We start from the raw sequence: 20,862 nt of genomic DNA, 5'->3' as shown, positions 1-20,862 counted from the left end.
TGACTGGTGTGAAATGGTACCTCATAGTGGTTTTGATTTGCATTTCTCTGATAATGAGTGATGTTGAGCATCTTTTCATGTGTTTGTTAGCCATCTGTATATCTTCTTTGGAGAAATGTCTATTTAGTTCTTTTATAACAGAGCACAGGAGAGGGAGGCCAAGGCACAAGAAAGGGAGAAAAGGAAAGAGACAAGACATGCCCAGTTGCTGGCCACCCTCCAGGGAAGCCCTATGAAAAACCCCGAATCTTTAAAGAAGGAGGCATGAAGGAAATGCTTAATTTGTAGACAGGTGAGGCATTGGGCCAAAGAGTGTCCAAACCATGAGAAGCCTCCTAAAACAGATTGGTACAAATGTCTTCAATTGGTACATTGGGCGGCACTCTACCCTTGGCACCCAAGAGCCTCCAGGTCAAGCACCAAGCCTTCCCTCATGATGGTTCAACAGGACTTAATTGGCCCACTCCAGCCAGCCTGCCTGTCACAGATAACCATCACGGGGCCGGGGCCAAGGGTACAGCTGGATGTGCAGGTAGCTGTGAGAATTTCTTGATTGACACAGGGACTACCTATTTTGTCCTGACCTCCTACTTTAGAGTTCTCCTGCCAAGCTTGTACCATTTTGGGTACTTTAGGGCAAACAATTACAAAAGATTCACCCAAGCACTTCTTCATTGCTGGGATGAACAAACATTTTCCTGCCAGTTCTGGTGGTCCCTGAGTGTCCTACACCCTTATTGGGAAGAGATTTTTCCTGCCTTTGAAATCATGCAGCTATTTCAGTCCTGATAGAAGATGCTTTAAAACTTTCTCTTGGGGGCAAGCTATTTTTCCCAGCCAAAAAGTGAAACAACTCCTGAATGGGAGAGGCCATTTATGGATGTCTGATCAAAGGGTCCTTAGATATCAAGTAGTGCTGATGGAAAATCTAGGCCTGACTATATCCACTTGTGAGCTTCTTAACCCAGCTACACTCCTGCCTACCCCTGAGGGCTCTTTTCTTTCACTCTTGCCTAGAAACTTTGGACCATTGGACAAAACCCCATGAGGCATTGTCAGAAGATCCTCTGACCAATCCTGAGGAAATATGGTACATTGATGGAAGCAGATTTGTCTTGGATGGAAAAAGAAGAGCTGGATATGCAGTAGTCTCCAATTTTGAGACCATAGAGGCTAAACCTTTGCACCAGGTACTTCAGCCCAATTAGCTGAACTCATAGCCCTGACTTGAGCTTTAGAGCTGGGAAAAGGAAAAAGAGTAGCCATTTGCACTGACTCCAAGTATGCCTTTCTGACGCTACATGCACATGTTTGTATTTGAAAAGAAAGAGGCCATTTGACCACCTGAGAGTCCCCAATCAAATAAGGTGATCAAATCCTTAGACTCTTGGAGGCAGTCCATCTGCCCACTGAGGTTTCAGTCTCCCACTGTAAAGGACATAGAAAAAGAAGCATGGAAGTGGCAGAAGGGAACCAAGCAGTTGATCAGGCAGTTAGGAGAGCAGCATTATAGAACAATGACCTAATAGGGGTTGCCACCTTAGTTCCACAGACTAATTTGCCAGAAACCCCTTCATATACTGAAGGTGAGACTCTTAAAGCTAAGAGTGAGGGCTTTCAAGAAGATCATATGGGGTGGTTTCAAAAGGAGAGACTCGTTTTCTTCCTGGGAACCTCCAATGGAAGGTTATCTCCTTACATGCCACCACTCATTTAGGGGAGAAGGCCTTCAAAAAATTACTAGAGAGTTCTTTCAGAGGAACAGGCCTTCAGATGACTATAGGGCAAGAGGTCTTCTCTTGTCCCACTTGTCAATAAGATCCTCTGATCTTATACCATGGCCATTGTGCAATTCCAGCAGGATATAAGCTTGTGGGGTGTAAGTTCAGTTCAGTTCATTTCAATCACTCAGTTGTGTCCAACTCTTTGCGACCCCATGAATCGCAGCACGCCAGGCCTCCCTGTCCATCACCAACTCTTGGAGTTCACTGAAACTCACGTCCATCGAGTCAGTGATTCCATCCAACCATCTCATCCTCTGTCATCCCCTTTTCCTCCTGCCCCCAATCCCTCTCAGCATCAGAGTCTTTTCCAATGAGTCAACTCTTTGCATGAAGTGGCCAAAGTACTGGAGTTTCAGCTTTAGCATCATTCCTTCCAAAGAACACCCAGGACTGATCTCCTTTAGAATGGACTGGTTGGATCTCCTTGCAGTCCAAGGGACTCTCAGGAATCTTCCCCAACACCACAGTTTTGGGGTGTCAACTAGGACTCAAAAGATTCTAAAGATTCACCTCTATATGCTTCAGAGATTCAAGTTCTAATTAAAGTCTGGAAAGATGGGTCCCCAAAGGCTCAACTCCAGCCCACATGGAAGGGCCCCTACTCTGTAATACTTTCTACCCCCACAGCAGTCAAGGTACCAGGATATGACTCCTGGATTCACTACTCATGAGTCAAGCCATGGAAGAAAACAGAAGAGAAAATCCCATGGACGGAGGAGCCTGGGAGGCTGGAGTCCATGGGGTTGCGAAGAGTCGGACACGACTGAGCGACTTCACTTTCACTTTTCACTTTCATGCATTGGAGAAGGCAATGGCAACCCACTCCAGTACTCTTGCCTGGAAAATCCCATGGGCAAAGGAGCCTGGTAGGCTGCAGTTCATGGGGTCGCTAAGAGTCGGACATGATTGAGTGACTTCACTTTCACTTTTCACTTTCCTGCATTGGAGAAGGAAATGGCAACCCACTCCACTGTTCTTGCCTGGAGAATCCCAGGGATGGGGGAGCCTGGTGGGCTGCCGTCTATGGGGTCGCACAGAGTCAGACACGACTGAAGCGACTTAGCAGCAGCAGCAGCAGCAGCATGGCTGGAGGAAGAGGATGAAAGAAGTTTGTCTTTGCTAAAGGATACAGGGTGTCTTATGCAGGTGATGAAAATATTCTTAAATTGACTAAGATGATGATGGTTGCATATATTTGTGACTATAATTTTGTTGTTCATCAGTCACTAAGTCATGTTCAACTCTTTGTTGACTCCATGGATTGCAGCATCCCAGGCTCTCCTGTCCTTCACTATCTCCCAGAGTTAGCTCAAAATCATGTCCACTGAGTTGGTATAAATTATGCTGTTTAAATGAATGGCTTGTACAGTATATGAACTATGTATCAGTAAAGCTATTAAACGATTTTTAAAGGTGCACATGTATACCTGTGGCAGATTCATTTTGATATATGGCAAAACCAATACAATATTTTAAAGTTAAATAAAATTAAATTTAATAAATAAAAATAATTAAATAAAAAATAAAGGTGCTTCTGACAAAGTTCAGGCTTTGTATTTTCATTTATATATTAAGAAGGTATTAAGAGCCCTCTTTGGAAATAACAGAGTGAGCAGTGCTGAAAGAACTACTGTAGTGAGGTATGGATCCATTTCGGTTCCCATCAAAAGGAATTGACTCAGTTAATACAACAGATTTTGCTGAACACCAGCTGTACACCTGATCCTGAGATATCAGGGACCAGAACCATGGTCTTTGCCTTCAAACCAACTCATGTTCTAAAAGAACAAATAAAGAAATAGTGTGGAGATGATACAGGGTGGGAATCTAATCCAGCCAGAATGTTTCAGGTCACAGATGTTTCTGAAGCCTTCCTGAGAGATGTCACAGCTAAGCAAGCTCTAGAAAGGTCACTAGATACTAGTCATTCAGATGAGGATCAGAGGGAGTGGAAACATTAGTGGACTGACAATGCAAAAGCAGAGAAGAGGAGAAGCTTAGATGTCTGAGTTCCCCCCCCCCCCTTAAAGAAAGATGATAGAGGGTTAGTGAGAAAGCTTCTCTTTTGCTTCTCCATTTGATCTCTTTTCCAACTCTCTTGTTGCTTACGAAGTAGACATAAGCCTTGCTTGAGGTTTAGGAAAGTGTCACTCTCAAGTACCAAGGAAAAGCAGAAATGAGAGTCCCTTGGACTGCAAGGAGATCCACCCAGTCCATTCTGAAGGAGATCAGCCCTGGGATTTCTTTGGAAGGAATGATGCTATAGCTGAAACTCCAGTACTTTGGCCACCTCATGCGAAGAGTGGACTCATTGGAAAAGACTCTGATGCTGGGAGGGATTGGGGGCAGGAGGAGAAGGGGATGACAGAGGATGAGATGGCTGGATGGCATCACTGACTCGATGCACATGAGTCTGAGTGAACTTCGGGAGTTGGTGATGGACAGGGAGGCCTGGTGTGCTGCGATTCATGGGGTCGCAAAGAGTCGGACACGAATGAGCGACTGAACTGAACTGAATTGAACTGAAGGCAGAGGAAAAAATAGGAAGAGAAGAATCCCTCTGTGTATTAATAAAAATTCAGTGCTGTGAAATCCTGCAGGATTAAGGATTTCAGAGACTTGACTAGATCATCAAGAGTTGAGATATATAAGAATAATACCTGGAATTTATAGAGCTCATTGACTTCCAAAGTACATCTCCATCTATCTTCCTGCTCTCCTCCTGGCTGTGGGCAAGGAGCACAGGGCCTTCTGAAAGGAGAACTCAAATATTTTTCTGAGTTTTTGCCAGGGATACAACCTTCAGTGATCCTTTAGGCCCTTCTGCTAACCTTGGAATAAGGGAAAGTCATTTTCTGAAGCTTTTTTGCAGTCTAGACATGCTAGGGGCTCAAGAGGCATTTCTTCTTCTCGGTAATCTGATGAATTTTAGCCCCCTATTCCTACTGTGGAGGTTAAGGTTCAGGAGAATTGAGTAACATGCTCAAGGCAATGCAGCTGAAAAATGACAGAACTGAGACTCTTGGACAAGTTTGTGTTCTTTCCAACTGTAGCATTCTGCTTCCAAAAAAGCAAAGATTAGATTTCTTTTGAAGACTGTTGAATTTGAAAAATTTTTTAAATATATAGAAGAATTATACTTTTTTGGGACAAATGGAATTCTTCCCCAAACTATGTGAAATTTCCCATTATCAGTGAGTCTTTGTAGGCATCATTATGTTCATAAACATATTCTGTAAATGTATATAGTGTATGCCTAGTATATGTTGATATTTATTTCATGTAAAATTAATCTACTTAATGTACACATCCATATAATACATACATAAGAATTATAAATATACATGTATACACATACCCAGAGTTTTTGCTGATACCCTAACCTTCTGTCCTCTGGCTGAACAGGGAAAGCTTGCAGAAGAAAAACTCAATCAGTTTGCATGATCAGAGCAGCGTAAGTTAATAGAAGATGCTCACCTTTGTTAAGACCGACACTGGTGGCTCTTTGTGTTCTACAGTATCAGAAGTTGTGTGTCTGCGTCTGTGTATACTTTGAGGGGTATCAGAAGGAGCTGAATAAATTCAGATTCCAGACCTTTGGTAACACAGAGGATAATCTTTAAGGTTGGTTTCTTAGGGAGTTTGTATGTTGGAATGCATTAAATTAGAAAGGTGACTACAGGAATGAAGCAACCCAATATAATATTATGTGTGAATTGTTCTGAGACTTAAATCAGCACATTTCTTGCCTTCAGCATATATCTGAAAGGAGCTTATTCCTTTTTGGAGCAAACAAGTAAATTTAAGTGATAAAGCAAAGGTACCCTTCTAAAAAGACATAATATATAAGGATAAAAACATCAGCTATAAATCAATGCACATTGATTTAAATAAATTGGATGATTGTCCTCTGCTAAACCTAGTTTGGAGGCTAAGCCAGCAGTATCTCTTGCTCAGAAATCCATTGGGTTTGCATTTCTAAGCATAAATCTAAAGGGGGCATTTCCTCTAGGACTTAAATGACCTGTACTATGTTACAGTTTCTGATTTTATCCAGATGCTATGCATATCCAAACAAAGCTATACAGAGGCGTTGGGCTATGGGTGAGAAGAGCTTTGCTGGAAGGTATCTATGTCTGTCTTAAATCAAAATGAAATATGAACGAGACACTTCCACAGAAGAATTAAGGCAGCTGCACCAGGAAGTACAAACCAGGAGCACTTCAGTGTTGCTATCCTGCTTGACACGTAAGCAGCTCTCAATTTCATCCCAGGTATTGTGTAGAGCTTTACATATATTAATTTTTAATTTAATCTTATTAATAATAACCTGGTGAGGTAGGTTACCATTATAACCCTCTTGCACTGAGTTTCTGGCAAGCAAATTTAAAGCAATATATTGTGACATATGACCACTTCATTCACAACCTCAAAAAAGTCACACAGCTCATAACAGGAGCTGCAATGGATGAGTCTGGGAGTCTGGGAATTCAGTGTTAATCTTCCCCATTATTAGCTCTGTGATCTGTCATTAATTAGCTGTATGCTGTATAGCAAGCCCATTTTTTCTTCTGGGCCACAGGCTCTTTCACTGAAATATAAGGATGTAATTTTCTGGCTCAAAAGTTCCCCATCCATTATTTCCCTTTGACTTGGGAAAAAGACAAAACTTCACAGCAGGGGAGGCTTTTGAGTTTTGGAGCAGGAGGCTTAGATTTGAATCCAGGCTCCCTTGTCCCTAGCAATGTGAAATTAAGCCATTCACTAAAGTTCATGATCTTTCTTTGTGAAATGGCAGCTTGAAAATCTGGTTGTCATTTGGGTTGACAATGCATTTAACCATAGCCTCTAAATGCTAAAAGGGGACTCATAAAACGTAGTCAGAACTTTGAAGGGGAAGTTCAAGTGAAAGGTCTCATGTCTTGCAAAAAGCACATACAGGAGCAATGAGAAACTTCCTGCCACCTCCACTCCCCAGATGCACTATTGTGACAGTGTGATGACAAAGAGCCTTCCATCAACTCCACTTGTTTCAGAAATGGCTGGTCATGCAGAATCTTCTGACCCTGATATTTAATAAACTTTCTTCTTCCAAATTGTTTCCAAACAACTTTCTTGCCCCCTTGTAGCCAACTGACTGACAAATGTATGTAAAGACCAATTGGAAAAACTCCCAACTTTCTAAAAGCCCAACTTAATAGAATGCTTGGCCTTCCACATTTCCCTTTTGTACCTTATAAAATTAACTCCACTTTCAGACGATTTTGAGACATTGCTGAAACAAAAGTGATAGTAAATGGGTTCCTTTATCACAAATTTATGAATAAGTGGCCTTTGTTAATTTTGTCTTAAAGTTAGTTTTGTCTCTGACAGCAAGAAACAGTTGAAGCAGAGGAAAAAATTTCAATATGTGGAGGCTGACTCTTTCCCGTAATCTAAATAAATAAGCACACCCATAGGTCAATAAATCCAAACATCATCAGTTTGGACAGTCAACATATTACAATTGATTGATGTAATACATGAATACGGAGTCTCCTGTTCCCCAGAGTTTTCCAAGGTACTGATACATTTTGACTGATGGATAATTAGATCAGTGCTTTGTCTCAAGAGGAAGGTGACTACTGACCATGATCAAGTCTGAAAACTATGCAAGGTACTGAACTAAGTACCTGTACCAGATACTAAACAAGACATCAGTCTTTATCTAGTTGGGTTATATCAGTCACAGAAATTGTCTTGTCAGTCTCCAAAGTTTCCAAATTTTCTGAAGCTTTCTCAGTGTGTCTTTGTTAAGCAGAAAACTCACCTTTATTGTAAATCCCATTCTATAATGAATTCCACCCAGACATTCATTTTTATAGACTTTTTTATACCAACATACTGCAAAGGTGTTTCAGATTGTGCCGTATAAATCATAATGGTGTGTTGATGGGTTTTCTTCTAGATACTTTGTCTTTCCTCATACCTTTCCTGTTGTTACTAAATCAAACAAATGTTTACACATTTTGATGGAAATAACACAAAAAAGACAAGATACCTTTGTGTATGCTGAGGGGCTGACTAAATGCATCATTAAATCCAGCCTTATAGACACATTCACACTGCAGATAGATACTAAGGGAAGATAAAGTTCAGAATATACATATGTAGATTATGCAAATAAACCTGTACTGTTAAAATAATATTGTCAAAGTCATAAAAGGTTAAATACTATTTGTTTAATGTTATTTTTGAAATAGAGATTTCACTGGTTGTGCAGAAAACTTCTGCCTATTACAAAAGTTTGTAACTTCACAGCCTACATTCTTCAGGAAGATACATACAGGTAAAATAAAGAAAGATCTAAAACTTGATTAGCCCTTTTAAAGCAGTAGGGTCAATTAAGTTCTCTCTTGGAAACTTCCAACTATTTTTTCCTTGGTTCTTTTGTTTCCCCAGACAAGTTAGAGGATCAAGAAGACTTCATTTAGCATATAACTTGGGAATTGTGATTTTAAAGACCAGATGGATGTAAACTTTTAATGATCTGAAGGAAAAGCACCATTGCAGACACAATACAGAGGAAAATACTAAGGCTTTGGCAGGTTAAAGGGACAGTAAGAAAAGTTAGATGATAATGTGTGTGTGTGTGTGTGTGTGTGTGTGTAAGATCAGTTGCTCAGTTATGTCAGACTCTTTGTGATCCCATAGACTGTAGGCTGCCAGGCTCCTCTGTCCATGGGATTTTCCAGGCAAGACTACTGTATTGGATTTCCATTTCCTTCTCCAAAGGATCTTTCTTACCCAGGGATTGAAACCTGCATCTCTTGAGTCTCCTACATTGGTGTCTCTTGCATCTTTTTATCACTGAGCCACCTAGGAAGCAGAAGATGATGGGGAGAATACAGTATGAACAGGTGGGAGGGATGCTCAGGGTCCAAACATGTAAGGAATTCAGGGGCAAAATCAATGTTCATAGTTCATTTAAATGCAACATGCAGCCACCAGAGATTGCATGAGTAGGATTTTCATAAGGAAATATACAACACTTCAGTCCAAAGAATTCAGTGAAGGCTTTTTGGTTTGTTGTTGTTGGGGTTTTTTTGTTTGTTTGTTTTTCTTTTCTTTTTTTACAATTGTAGAAAGACTCAGCCAAAAAGCAAGAAGAGAGGTTTGGGATTCCAGGTATTAGCAACTATTGGAAGCTGTTACCAATCCTTGGTCTGAATGTAAAAATGAAGTGGTCAGTTTTACCATAATAGACTCAGAGACATGGAAGAAAGGCTGCCATTCCGAGTTATATACCTAAGGAAACACAGCTGCTGCTAGAACAAACAAACAAAAGACAGAAAGGGAATCAGTGCCTCACCTTCTCAATTCTCTTCTTTTTGCTCTCTGGAGAGCATGGCAACCTTAGTGCTGTAGTTTGTTCAGGTCAAATTCACATAGTGCAGACTAAAGCCGACAAAGGTGAGGGCTGGAGGGTGGCAAACAAAGATTAACCACACCAGGATTTTATATGGTACTCATAGAAGAAAGTGTTTGGACTTTAAAGAACACAACCTAACATGAACAGTGATTTTCTGAAAACTAAAATTACTTGTAATTTTATTTGGAGTACATTAAACTAAAGAAGTGTCAAAACAGTGATGTGAAGTCAGTGGAACAAACTCATGTCAGAGCATTTTTATTCCAAGCAAGCAGTATTATCTTTGTATGAAAAATCATCAAAGACAGATAAAAAGAAGGTTCAAGAACTGCTGCTGCTGCTGCTGCTAAGTCACTTCAGTCATGTCCGACTTTGTGTGACCCCATAGATGTCAGCCCACCAGGCTCCCCCGTCCCTGGGATTCTCCAGGCAAGAACAGTGGAGTGGGTTGCCATTTCCTTCTCCAGTGCATGAAAGTGAAAACTGAAAGTGAAGCAGCTGAGTCGTGTCTGACTCATTGCGACCCCATGGACTGCAGCCTACCAGGCTCCTGTGTCCATGGGATTTTCCAGGCAAGAGTACTGGAGTGGGTTGCCATTGCCTTCTCTGGTTCAAGAACTGAGATGCACCAAATCTCTAACTATAAACTGATTTTAAAGTACATAGTTGTTTTGAAACCTGACTGCATTAAATTATTTTATCTGTTCTAAAAAATGCAGATTTCTCAACTGCCACCTCAGAGATATTGAATATTTCATCATCTCTCCAAATAATTCTGATTATAGTCATATTTGGAAATCACTAATGCAGTGCACACTGTTAATGGGGTTCTTCATGCAAGAATACTGAACTAGTGTTAAAAAGTAGAGACATTACTTTGCCAGCAAGGTCCATATAGTCAAAGCTATGGTTTTTCCAGTAGCCATGTATGGATGTGAGTTGGACCATAATCAAGGCTGAATGCTGAACAATGATGCTTTTGAACTGTGGCACTGGAGAAGATTCTTGAGAGTCTCTTGGATTGCAAGTTGATGAAACCAGTCAATCTTAAAGGTAATCAACTCTGATTATTCCTTGGAAGGACTAATGCTGAAGCTAAAGCTCCAATCCTTAGGCCACTTGATGCAAAGAGCTGACTCATTGGAAAATATTGATGCTGGGAAAGATTGAGGGCAGGAGGAGAAGAAGGCAACAGAGACTGAGATGTTTGGATGGCATCACTGACTCACTGGACATGAGTTTGAGCATACTCCAAGTGACAGTGAAGGACAGGGAAGCCTCATGCTGCAGTACATGAGGTTGCAAAGGGTTGCACATGACTTAGTGACTGAACAACACATTCCTAATGACTGCACAAATAAGAACTATTAAAGATGACTATGGACCACTCCATATACACAGATTATATGGATGAAATGAATTTTCTAGAAAGTGCAAAATTTTCTCAGTTCAGTTCAGTCGCTCAGTCATGTCTTACTCTTTGTGACTCCATGAATTGCAGCACACCAGGCTTCCCTGTCCATCACCAACTCCCTGAGTTCACCCAAACTCATGTCCATCGAGTCGGTGATGCCATCTAGCCATCTCATCCTCTGTCGTTCCCTTCCCTTCCTGCCCCAATCCCTCCTACCATCAGAGTCTTTTCCAATGAGTCAACTCTTCACATGAGGTGGCAAAAGTATTGCAGTTTCAGCTTTAGCATCAGTCCTTCCAAAGAACACCCAGGACTGATGTCCTTCAGAATGGACTGGTTGGATCTCCTTGCAGTCCAGGGGACTCTCAAGAGTCTTCTCCAACACCACAGTTCAAAAGCATCAATTCTTCAGTGCTCAGCTTTCTTCACAGCCCAACTCTCACATCCATACATGACCACTGGAAAAAACATAGCCTTGACTAGATGGACCTTTGTTGGCAAAGTAATGTCTCTGCTTTTCAATATGTTATCTAGGTTGGTCATAACTTTCCTTCCAAGGAGTAAGCGTCTTTTAATTTCATGGCTGCAATCACCATCTGCAGTGATTTTGGAGCCCCCAAAAATAAAGTCTGACACTGTTTCCACTGTTTCCCCATCTATTTCCCATGAAGTGATGGGACCAGATGCCATGATCTTCATTTTCTGAATGTTGAGCTTTAAGCCAACTTTTTCACTCTCCTCTTTCACTTTTATCAAGAGGCTTTTTAGTTCCTCTTCACTCTCTGCCGTAAGGGTGGTGTCATCTGCATATCTGAGGTTATTGATATTTCTTCTGGCAATCTTGATTCCAGCTTGTGCTTCTTCCATCCCAGTGTTTCTCATGATGTACTCTGCCTATAATTTAAATAAGTTAAATAAGCAGGGTGACAGTATACAGCCTTGATGTACTCCTTTTCCTATTTGGAACCAGTCTGTTGTTCCATGTCCAGTTGTAACTGTTGCTTCCTGATCTGCATATAGGTTTCTCAAGAGGCAGGTCAGGTGGTCTGGTATCCCCATCTCTTCCAGAATTTTCCACAGTTTATTGTGATCCACACAGTCAAAGGCTTTGCAATAGTCAATAAAGCAGAAATAGGTGTTTTTCTGGAACTCTCTTGCTTTTTCCGTGATCCAGCAGATGTTGGCAATTTGATCTCTGGTTCCTCTGCCTTTTCTAAAACCAGCTTGAACATCTGGATGTTTATGGTCCATGTATTTTCTAAGCTGACTCAAAAAGAAGCAGAAAATCTCAGAGAAATACGTAGATTGAATCAGTAATCAAAAATCTCACTACTAAGAAAAATCCCAGAAGCGGGTATCTTCATCTGCAAATTCTACCAAATATTTAAAGAAGAATTACAAGCAAACTTCTCAAATATTTTCAAAAGACACCAGAAGAGAAACTACTTCTTTCTCTTCCTATAAGGTTAGCATTAAAGGAAGACATAAAACTGTCACCATTTGTAGATAATATGCTCTCTATATATACAGAAAACTCTAAAGCCTCTAACCAAAGACTGTTAAAATAAATATAGGAAATAAGAACATTTGCAAGATATAATATTAACATACAGAATCTATTGCTTTTCTAAACAGTGATAATAAACTACCAGAAAGAGAAAGCAAATAATAATAATAATAAAAGTCCCATCAAAATCACATCACAGAGAAATATACCTAGAAATAAATTTAACCAAGGGGGTGAAAGACCAAGATTATGAAAACTATAAAACAATGATATGGTGATCACCTATAAGCGAAGAGGCAAAGTCTTGGAAAGAAACCTACCTGTTAGCAGTTTGGCCTTGGAATTCTCAGCCTCTTGAACTGTGAGATATCATTTCTATTGTTTAAGCCACCTAGTCAATGATGTTTTGTTATGCCAGCCATTGACAACTAATATGATTAATTTACATTAAAAAATCAGAGTTATTTTACTAAGCTTAAAGTAGTATCAACTTATTGATCTGTTTTGCATTTCTCTATTGATTATATTGTCAACTTGTTTATTTAACTTTTCAGAGTATAACATATGGAATGCTGGGCTGGATAAAGCACAAGCTGGAATCAAGATTGCTGGGAGAAATATCAGTAACCTCAGATATGCAGATGACACCACCTTTATGGCAGAAAGTGAAGAGTAAGTAAAGAGCCTCTTGATAAAAGTGAAAGAGGAGAGTGAAAAAGCTGATTTAAAACTCAATATTCAAAAAACTAAGATCAAGGCAATGACATTTGGTCTCTCACTTCATGGCAAATAGATGGGGAAACAATGGAAATAGTCACAGACTTCATTTTCTTGGACTCCAAAATTACTGCAGATGGTGACTGCAGCCATGAATTTAAAAGACACTTGCTCCTTGGAAGAAAAGCTATGACCAACCTAGACAGCATTTTAGAAAGCAGAGACATTACTTTCCAGACAAAGGTCTGTCTAGTCAAAGCTATGGTTTTTCTAGTAGTCTTGTGTGGATGTGAGAGTTGGATCTTAAAGCAGACTGAGAGCTGAAGAATTGATGCTTTTGAACTGTGGTGTTGAAGAAGACTCTTGATAGTCCCTTGGATTGCAAGAAGATAAAACCAGTTAACCCTAAAGGAAATCAGTCCTGAGTATTCATTGGAAGGACTGATGCTGAAGCTGAAGCTCCAATACTTTGGCCACCTGATGCTAAGTGTTGGCTCATAGAAAAGACCCTGATGCTGGAAAAGTTTGAAGGCAGGAGGAGAACTGGACGACAGAGGATGAGATGGTTGGATGGCATCACTGACTCGATGGACATGAATTTGAGCAAGCTCTGGCAGTTGGTGTTAGACAGGTAAGCCTGGCATGCTACAGTCCATGGGGTAACAAAGAAAAACTGAACTGAACTGACCTAATCTCATAAACATGCAATTTGAAAATACAGTCTCCCACTCTGTAAGCTGTAGTTTCACTTTCTTACTAATGTCCTTTGATACACAAAATTTTAAATTTGATGAAGTTCAATTTGTCTATTTTGCTGCTCTTATTTTTGGATTATATGTAATAAACTATTGCCAAATCTGAGGTCTTAAAGATTTATCCATAATCCTTCTTCTAAGAGTTTAAATTTTGCCTCCCATTTAGCTTTTTGTTTCACTTTGGGGGTTAATCTTTATATACGGTGTAATATAAGGGTCCAACTTCACTCCTGTGTTGGTGGAAATCAAGCACTATCTATTGAAGAGGCTAGCCTTTCCTCAGTGCATGGGTTTTTCCATCTTACAAAAATCCAATTTGTCATAGGTGCATTCCCCTTTAACACTATTATTAATAGTATCCTCAGCTAAATATCCAGTTTCATTTCTTGCAAGTTATACTTTGGTACAACAATAAAATATGACTCAGCTAAGTTTTTCGACACTTTTTTACAAAGTACTGCTTTTTCTCTAGTTTCCAATGACTATTTTTTATTTCCTTTGAAGATTTCTCCAGAATGACCTTCAATAACCATATTCCTACCAACTGACTTTTCATGAAAATCTAGGCTTTTTCCCAGTATGCACATCAAAACTCTTCCTGTCTGCACCTATTATAAGCTTCAAAGTTCCATACATATTTTAGATATTTGTCACAGCCTCACCCTACCCTGGCACCCTTCACCTATATTACTTTACTAGGGCTGTCATGCTAAAATGCCATACACTGGGTAGCTTAAACAACAGAAATTTATTTTCTATTGCTCTGGGGACTGGGACAGATAAGATTAAGATGTCAGCAAGGTAGTTTTCATTCTGAGGCCTCTTCTCTTGACTTGTATGTGGTCACGATCTCATTCTGTGTTTGTATAGCATTTTCTTTATGTGTGTGGAGGAAGAGAGTGAGCATGATTGAGCAAGAGTGTGAGAAAGAGAGAGTGCCTTGATGTCTCTCCTCCTATAGATTAAATGCTCAAGTCTTATGACCTCATATATCCTAAATTACTTTCTTAAAATCCACCTCTTCAAATACATTTACACCATGAGTTAGAGCTTCAACATATGCATAGAAGGGGAGCAGCATAAACACCCAGCCAAAAACAACAAGTATTGACAAGAATGTGAAGAAATTAGAACCCTGTGCATTGAAGTGTAGCTGCTATGGAAAAGAATTTGTAAGATCCTCAAAAAGCTAATCAAATTATGTTGCCTATGATGCTGCAGTTCCTCTCTCTTAGATATATTTATTCAAATGAAATGAATATAGTGACTTTAACTGATCCTTGTGTGCCAGTGTTTATTGTTATGTAATTCACAAAAGAAAAAAATAAGAACTACCTGACTGTCCATGAACAGATAAATGGCTAATCAAAATCTTGAATAAACATGCAATGAAATATTATTCAGCCATGAAAAAGAATGAAGTTCTTACGCATGTTACAGCATGGATGAACCTAAAAAATATTATGCTAAGTGAAATAAGCCAGATAGAAAGAACACATTTTTTCTGTGACATGGAGCAACAGACTGGTTCCAAATAGGAAAAGGAACACGTCAAGGCTGTATATTGTCACCCTACTTATTTAACTTATATACAGAGCACATCATGAGAAACGCTGGGATGGAAGAAGCACAAGCTGGAATCAAGATTTCCAGAAGAAATATCAATAACCTCAGATATGCAGATGACACCACCCTTATGGCAGAAAGTGAAGAGGAACTAAAAAGCCTCTTGATGAAAGTGAAAGAGGAGAGTGAAAAAGTTGGCTTAAAGCTCAACATTCAGAAAATGAAGATCATGGCATCTGGTCCCATCACTTCATGGGAAATAGATGGGGAAACAGTGGAAACAGTGTCAGACTATATTTTTGGGGGCTCCAAAATCACTGCAGATGGTGACTGCGGCCATGAAATTAAAAGACGCTTACTCCTTGGAAGGAAAGTTATGACCAACCTAGACAGCATATTGAAAAGCAGAGACATTACTTTGCCAACAAAGGTCTGTCTAGTCAAGGCTATGGTTTTTCCAGTAGTCATGTATGGATGTAAGAGTTGGACTGTGAAGAAAGCTGAGCACTGAAGAATTGATGCTTTTGAACTGTGGTGTTGGAGAAGACTCTTGAGAGTCCCTTGGACTGCAAGGAGATCCAATCAGTCCATCCTGAAGGAGATCAGCCCTGAGTTTTCTTTAGAAGGAATGATGCTAAAGCTGAAACTCCAGTACTTTGGCCACCTCATGCGAAGAGTTGACTTATTGGAGAAGACTCTGATGCCGGGAGGGATTGGGGGCAGGAGGAGAAGGGGGCAACAGAAGATGAGATGGCTGTATGGCATCACCAACTCGATGGGCATGAGTCTGAGTGAACTCCGGGAGTTGTTGATGGACAGGGAGGCCTGGCGTGCTGTGATTCTCGGGGTCGAAAAGAGTCGGACACAACTGAGCAACTGAACTGTACTGAACTGAATATCAAATTTCTAGAACCGGTGAGCTCATAGAGACAGAAATTAGATTAGAGGTCTCAGGAGTTGAAGGTATGAGGATGGGAAATCATTGCTTAATGGCTCCAGTTTATACTTTGGTGATAAGAAAAATTTTGCAGATAGTTGCACAATACTTTGATTGAAATTAATGACACTAAATGTTACACTTTAAAAGTTAAAATGGCAATTTTTATGGTATGTATATTCTACCAAATTTTTAGAAAATTAATAGTGTACCCAACCCAGGGATTGAACCTAGGTCTTCTGCATTGCATCCTGATTCTTTACCATCTAAAACACCAGGGAAGCCCATAGTGTACCCAGAAAATCATTGAAATTCATACTTTAACTGGATGAATTATATACAATGTGAATTATATTTCAAGAGAAGAGATTCATAAAATAAGCTAGAGACTGGAAGAAAATACCTGCAAAACACATATCTGATCAAGTTCTTAAATCCAAAATGTATACATGCAAAAAACATTTAAAACTCAACAATAAGAAATGAAACATCCTAATTGAAAAAATGGGCTAAAAATCTGAACATTCTTCTTACCAAAAGAAATACATATATATAGATTGCTAAGAATATGAGAAAATAGTAAATCATTTGTCATTAAATAGTTGAATATAAATACAACAGTGGTATACCATTATACAAGTATTAGAATTACTAAAATTCAAAATACTGAAAATATTAATTGCTGGCAAGGATTTGGAACATAAGCAACTCTCATTCTTTTCTGATTAGAATAAAAAAATAGTACAGATAAATTGGAAGAAAATTTGGCAGTTTCTTACAAAATGAAACATGGTCTTACCATATGTTCCAGCAATTATGTTTTTAGATATTTATCCATTGAAACTGAAATTTTATGTCCACACAATAATCTGCTGATAAATGTTTATAGTAGATTTATTCATAACCACCAAATCTGGAAACTACTAGGATATTTTTAAATAGGTGAATAAACTTCAGTATATCCATAAATTGGGATATTTTTGAGCAGTGAATATACCTGAGCTAGCTACCCACAAAAAAGATGCATAATAACCTTAAATTCACATTGCTTAGTGAAAGAAGGTAGTCTGAAAACTGTCTGATGATAGTATAGAGTGATTCTATACTATACAGAGTATAGTATGATTCCAGTTATATGACATTATGGAAAAGGTAAAGTTACTGTTACAATAAAAAGTTCAGTTGTTTCTACAGGCGTGGGGACACAAAGTGTTGAGTTATTGAAGCACAGAAGATTTTTTCCTTAAGAAAGTAAAACTATTATATAGGATACTGTAATGGCATATATTTGACATAATGCATTTGTCAAATCCATAAAACTGTAAAACTTAAGGCAAATATTAAGGTATCTAAATTAAATATGTATGTTTTTACACAGGGGCTACATAGGGGATCTCAGGATGGAAGGTGACAAAATAATCTAACCATACTGTAAAGTTATGAAAAAAGTCTCATGGAAATGAATAGGGGAAAAGTGCTGATATATGTAATATTGGGGATGAGCGGAATTTGTAGGACTAAAGGTTAAGAAGCTATCATGAGCACTGTACTGTAAAAGATAAAGTTATCTTCTAATTCCTTTATTGGATAATGAATTTCTAAAAAGGAACATATGTATAGTAAACTTCATATTATGATACATTGTTCAGAAATAAAATGGCATGGGCTTATACTACCACAACTTTTATTAAAAAATATACTGAAAATGCAAGATATTGTAATAAGAGAAGAAAAATAAGCATATAAAGACTTAGCAAGAAAAGGAAGCAAAACTTATTTATTTGAAATGTGAAAAATTCAGGGCACCAATAAAACGAACCATTTGAAATTGCTGGAGTCAACTGGATGTCTTTTAGTCAATACCCTGTAATAAAGTGGAGTTTTTCTCATCTCTGTTAATTGTCAAATAATTCATTGTTCTGGAGCAATAACAAGGTTAGTAAGAAATACTCAGGGGGCAAGCCTGTGTCCTTATCAACCTCTATATATAGACTATTTTTTTAGCTAGATATAAAATAATCAGGGATTATAAAATGTATGCTGAAAATCACCAATCTGTTAGAGAGGGATTCCTCTCTAAATTTTCAGCTTTTCTATCTTTGTTCACCTTTTCATTCTTCCTTGTGTTTGTTTGTGGTTCAGTCTCAAATTTTACATTACATCAAAGAGGGGGAGATAAAAAGTTCCAGGATTATTTTCTCCTAATTAGTTTTTTTTTTCATAGTGGGTAATGCTTTTATTTATTTATTTATTTTTTTAAATTTTATTTTATTTTTAAACTTTACATAACTGTATTACTGAGAAATAAGAACATATATTAGAAATAAGTGAAGGCTTTATATTTTCTTAAATATTTATTCAAGTATGTAGTAGAAATATTTTCATTAATTTCCCAAAATATTATCATATTCTATAAGTTCATATTCATTTTACTTGCTATCAGATCCCTAATATTCTATCATTATCCAAACTTTTATCTGCTCATTTATTCATTTCTGGTATGAACAAATTAAATCTGGAATAATTAATGAGGATGTGTATTCATTTTACTGTAAATTATGCATCACCAGCAATTACTGATTCACCTTTTTAGGACTTAGCTAATGTGATCTAAACTTCCTTCTTGTTTTATCTTTTCCCTATTAGTTTTCACAGAACTATTTCTCATTCTAGAAATTAGTAATGTTTATTTATAAGTTCATGAATTAATTGGAAAAATCCATCTCATTAAGAGATGAGTTTCACTTAAAACTTACTTTTATTTTAATAGTGATTAATCCAAATTGAAATATAAAGTTATTTTAATCATTTGTGTACTACTAATAAATGTAATGATAGCTTAATCCAGAAGATGCTTAATGCTTTTTGATCACAAGAAACATAAAGAAACAAAAACATCTAAATTTAAATACAGAGATATATTTTATTGCAGAAATGTAGAAGAAGAAGATAAATAGATGTTCAAGGATAAAAATGTATTACTTTAAGACTAAATTCTGTGATAAAATAAGAAAAATACCAGGTTAAAGATAAAGTGGAACACTATAAAATGTATGACTTGAAAAGTATTTTTAGTTTTTAATAAATGGTTTCTAATAAATAAAAACACTTCTAATTGGTATGGTATTTCTACTTCATTGTATATATTTATGTAACAACTTAGACAGTGTATTAAAAAGCAGAGACATCACTTTCCCAACAAAGGTCTGTCTAGTCAAAGCTATGGTTTTTCCACCAGTCAAGTACGGATATAAGAGTTGGACTATAAAAAAGGTTGAGTGCTGAAGAATTGATGCTTTTGAACTGTGGCATTGAAGACTCTTGAGAGTCCCTTGGACAGCAGAGAGATCAAACTAGTCAATTCTAAAGGAAATCAATCCTGAATGTCCATTAGAAGGAATGATGCTGAAGCTCCAATACTCTGGGCACCTGATGCAAAGAGCCAACTCATTGGAAAAGACCCTGATGCTGGGAAAGATTGAGGAAAGGGGAAGAGGACAACAGAGAATGAGATGTTTGGATGGCATCATTGACTCAATGGACATGAGTTTGCTCAAACTCTGGGAGGGAAGGACAGGGAAGCCTGGCGTGCTGCAGTCCATGAGGTTGCAAAGAATCTGACACATGATTGAGCAAGTGAATAACAGCAACAACTTGTCGACACAGACTTTTTCCTTATTTGCCATGCCAGGTTTCTCTCAGATGCTTCTTTGTACCTGACAATTGGCAAAAATGCCTCTCACCTCCCAAACCCAGATTGTACAGAACATTCATTCTCAGAAGCTAACCCTGATTGTGCTCTTCCTTGTTTCCCCTAGTACCTAGCCTATACAACCTTGTAATTATCTTATCATATTGTAAGCAACTCATTGCAGGAAACCACACTTTGCAGGAAGTGCCTTTCCTTATCACTTTAATAAAGCTATATTGTAAACTAACATTTAAACCAGGCACTCCTCAGGCTTTACTTATCTCTAAACCAAGCATACCTTTCAAATCTTTTAATCACATAATACTTTACCTAACTTGTGGGTTCGTTCTATAGATCAAAGAAGTAGAAATGGAGAATAGTAATTAGCAGATGATAAGATCACTTCCCTGGCTTCCCCTTCAGTGAAGTAAAGTGAAGCCAAAGTCACTCAAATGTGTCTGACTCTTCATGACCCCATGGAATATACAGTCCATGCAATTCTCCAGGCCAGAATACTGGAATGGGTAGCCTTTCCCTTCTCCAGGGGATCTTTCCAATGCAGGAATAGAACCCAAATCTCCTACACTGCAGGCTGATTCTTTACCAGCTGAGCCACAAGGGAAGCCCAAGAATACTGGAGTGGGTAGCCTATCCCTTCTCCAGGGGACCTTCCTGATCTAGGAATTAAACCAGGGTCTCCTTCATTAAAGGCAGATTCTTTACCAACTGATCTATCAGGGAAGCTCTCAAAAAAAAAAAAAAAAAAAGCCTGTATGGCCAAACTGTGTGAACAACGTAAAGGAAACTCATGAGGAGACAGAGAGCCTGTACCCAGTGGAGGGTTACCTATCTCAGTAATTTACTGAGTTTATTTACCTGCTTCCTTTTAAAAAGTCACATAGCAAAGGAAAATCTTTGGAGGTGGTTTTTGGGGGTGCTGAGTCCATCAACACCCCAGATTGCCAGCAATCAGATTAAAAGCACCTTTCTCCTCTACCATTTATGAGTATGTAATGATTTTGCAAGCAGTGAGCGGTGAGACCTGATTTATTCAGTAACAACACTTCAAAAATCTGTGTT

This window comes from Bubalus kerabau, chromosome 3 (assembly GCF_029407905.1).
Source record: "Bubalus kerabau isolate K-KA32 ecotype Philippines breed swamp buffalo chromosome 3, PCC_UOA_SB_1v2, whole genome shotgun sequence".
Lineage (NCBI taxonomy): Eukaryota > Metazoa > Chordata > Mammalia > Artiodactyla > Bovidae > Bubalus > Bubalus kerabau.
Note: the sequence above shows the minus strand (reverse complement) of the source record.